We start from the raw sequence: 3,977 nt of genomic DNA, 5'->3' as shown, positions 1-3,977 counted from the left end.
AATCCCGCATGCAACTACATTCTTCGACATTTTACCGTTTGGCCTCACGGACTCGGCAAGATCACCCAGGTCGACGTACGTCGCTTCGCATTGAATGACCTTGGTTCTGTCCAAACATGAGCTATATGAAAATGATATAACATGAAAGAATCATGTCTACTAAGTAAAAAAGGATGAACTAAAACGTAAGCGGATCATATATAGAAAGTAGAAAAAAATATGAATGGTAGAAAGAGCAAAGCAAAATGTGGTAATTACGCTTTCAGCTCCTTCATGTGCTTGCTGCTGACCCTCGCATTTCCAAATCGCTTGATAATATCGTACAACTGGGTCTGTTCCTTTGTGGCCCTGACTTCGGGATCGTAGTCTTCCGTGGGAGGTGGGTGAACTACCCTCTGCTGCCTCACAGAACTAGGGGTGGCACTCCTAATGGTATCCTCAGATATTGTATCTGCAGGCACATTAGAACTTGATTGCCCCCGACCTCGTGAGGACCTCCTCTGTAATGCTGCCTCCTCGATCCTACGGTAAGCTTCATCAAGTGACGGTGAAATCTCCTCAGGGGTGCCTGCAAGGATAAAAAAAGTGGGTTAGGATACCTGGAAAACAAAACAAATGGAATGTGAAAAAGATAGGGGGCTTGATGTGAAATGTAGGTACAAAAAGTAGGGAGTTGCCATGTGGAGGAAAATCCAGTTGCCATGTGTAGTGCACTATAGTTGCCATGTGACAGCAACTACAGTTGCCATGTTGTGTCAACTCCAGTTGCCAGGTGCTTGCCGAATGGAAAATGTAGCATGGAAACAAAAATACAGGTGACATGGTGCAGCAAATCCAGTTGCCATGTGTATTGCACTGTAGTTGCCATGTGACAACAACTACAGTTGCCATGTTGAATCAACTTCAGTTGCCATGTGAATTGCCAAATGTAAAATGCATCATGGCAACAAAAAAATGTAGGTGACATGGTGCAGCAAATCCAGTTGCCATGTCATCACATAACAGTAGCCATCACAAGTGAGAAACCCAAAAAAATGCTTGGGGCAAAAGTCAGACTACACAGATGTATACAAGAAAATGATAAAGCACATAAGAAAATGTACCTTGGACGATCGGCTCTGTGAACTTGACAGCCTTCCTGCCCTCGACCATTGGCTGCGCCATCATTGCGGGCATGCCTCTCGGGAAAGCAAAGGCAACTGGCATAGGATCTGCCACCACTGGTTGATCTTGACTGATGCCAAGGCTGAAGCTGGGTGGGGTGAAGGCCATTGGGTGCCTCTCATGCCTACTGGCCGGACCGCGAACAACTTGCGGGGCAGAATCCAAGGGTGAAAGATCAACAAACATATCTGAATCGGCCGCTACAGAATGATCGGGCTTATTTGTAGGGCGGGATGTGTTGTCAGCGGTATCAGCCGCAACTTCCTTAACAATCTTCTTGTTTGGGCTGTAGGGGACACCAACATTGACTGGGAGCCTGGAAGTGCGCAGATTTAAGCTGGGGATTTCCACTGCGGGTAAAGGCGCAGTCTGCTCCGGATGTTCACCTGCGTCACTCGTGCCCAGCTTGACACCTGCATCAGTTGTGCTCCGGTCTTCCGGTTTCTCCATCACATTGCTTTTGGCAGGTGGCGGGAACAGTGTGGACGCGGGAACATAACCAGACTCATCTCTGTTGCTCCTAGATACAGCTGGTGCGTTGGGTATGTCTGTTGATTCTTGCGGGGGCTACAACGCCTCGGTGGAAGACCAGCACGCGAAACAGTCGCCTTAGCAGTATCTACACCGACAGGAGCTGAAGCTGTTGTGCCAAGACTCTCACCTGCAGATGGCACATCATTATGAACTGCCACCTCAGCCACTTCTGTCATGGACATAGGAGTGCCACCACGCACGCGCTTGGAATCAGTGTCAGATGAGCGGGAATCTTCCTTGCTTAGGTTGGTCTCGGGAGCGTCCACTTCAACGCTTGCTGATGGGGTGGCATGGCTCACAGCAGCGTCCTTCATTGCAAGAAGAGTTGGCAATATTTCAGCTGTCCTGGCAGATACCAACTCGTCACTCCCTGATGTACGGATGCCTGTTGTTCTAACCTGCACATCTGCAACCAGTGGAGATGGTCGGCCACTTGCGTCAGAGTTAGTGGGAACAGTTGACGGTGCAACAGCAATTTTGTCGACTGGCGCCTCGTGAACATCTGAGTTGCCCCCTGTTTGACAACTTTGAATGAAGGCGTTCGAGTGGGTCCCTAATGATATGCTTGGTCCCGCGTGAAGTAGTCTTCTTCACCCTGCAAAAAAGAAAAGCACGTGAAAAAGGTATTAAAAATGAACAAAAAATATTTGCCATGGTATAAAATCTAAAAAAATGAAAAATAGGTGGAAAAGCTGGTAGTTGCCATGTAAGGGGAATATGAGTTGCCATGTGGCATATTTAGTAGTTGCCATGCAATTCCAGCAAAGTTGCCATGCTAGCCAACTTGAAGAATGATAAAAATGTTTGATCTGCCAGGAATGCAATTTCAAAACTAGGTATGGGATGAGCACACTAGCCAATGGAAAGATGGCAGTTGCCATGTAGGTACAAAAAGAGTTGCCATTTGGCCTAGATAGCAGTTGCCATGTAAAAACAAGCAGGAGTTGTCATGCAGTTAAACAAGGAAGAAAATCATTTGAAAAAACAGCAGTTGCCCCATGTGGGGACGATGACAGAAGCCCATGTGGCAAGATGAACGGATGCGTTGAAAAATCAAAAAATATAGCACTACGTCAATGAAAGCACATGGAAAACCTACTTTTTGACTGGCTTTCTCAGGTCTGGCAGCATGACAGGATCCCAAGTGTTGGACGTCGTCGTACGAGGAGATGACCTGGTGGAAGGGGTGTCACCAGCAATGGGGGCACCTTTGTTCAACCGAGCAGAAACACGGGTTGGCGTTGGTGCCTGTTTCTTTGCAACTGCTCGTCCACCAGCTGTCGCCTCCCTGCGTCACTCGTGCCCGGCTTGACACCTGCATCAGTTGTGCTCCGGTCTTCCGGTTTCTCCATCACATTGCTTTTGGAAAGTGGCGGGAGCAGTGTGGATGCAGGAACATAACCAGACTCATCTCTGCTGCTCCTAGCTACAGCTGGTGCGTTGGGTATGTCTGTTGATTTCTTGCGGGGGCTACGACGCCTCGGTGGAAGACCAGCACGTGAAACAGTCGCCTTAGCAGTATCTACACCAACAAGAGTTGGAGTTGTTGTGCCAAGACTCTCACTTGCAGATGGCACATCATTATGAACTGCCGCCTCAGCCATTTCTGTCGTGGACATAGGAGTGCCACCACGTACGCGCTTGGAATCAGTGTCAGATGAGCGGGAATCTTCCTTGCTTAGGTTGGTCTCGGGAGCGTCCACTTCAACGCTTGCTGATGGGGTGGCATGGCTCACAGCAGCGTCCTTCATTGCCAGAAGAGTTGGCAATATTTTAGCTGTCCTGGCAGATACCGACTCGTCACTCCCCGATGTACGGATGCCTGTTGTTCTAACCTGCACATCTGCAACCGACGGAGATGGTCGGCCACTTGCGTCAGAGTTAGTGGGAACAGTTGACGGTGCAACATCAGTTTTGTTGACTGGCGCCTCGTGAACATCTGAGTTGCCCTTGTTGACAACTTTGAATGAAGGCGTTCGAGTGGGTCCCTAATGATATGCTTGGACCCGCGTGAAGTAGTCTTCTTCACCCTGCAAAAAAGAAAAGCACGTGAAAAAGGTATTAAAAATGAACAAAAATATATTTGCCATGGTATAAAATCTAAAAAATGAAAAATAGGTGGAAAAGCTAGTAGTTGCCATGTAAGGGAAATATGAGTTGCCATGTGGCATATTTAGCAGTTGCCATGCAATTCCAGCAAAGTTGCCATGCTAGCCAACTTGAAGAATGATAAAAATGTTTGATCTGCCAGGAATGCAATTTCAAAACTAGGTATGGGA

The sequence above is a fragment of the Triticum dicoccoides genome, chromosome 4A (genome assembly GCF_002162155.2).
Source record: "Triticum dicoccoides isolate Atlit2015 ecotype Zavitan chromosome 4A, WEW_v2.0, whole genome shotgun sequence".
NCBI classification, from domain to species: Eukaryota; Viridiplantae; Streptophyta; class Magnoliopsida; order Poales; family Poaceae; genus Triticum; species Triticum dicoccoides.
The sequence above is the reverse complement of the archived record's forward strand: the minus strand, read 5'-3'. Positions refer to the sequence as shown.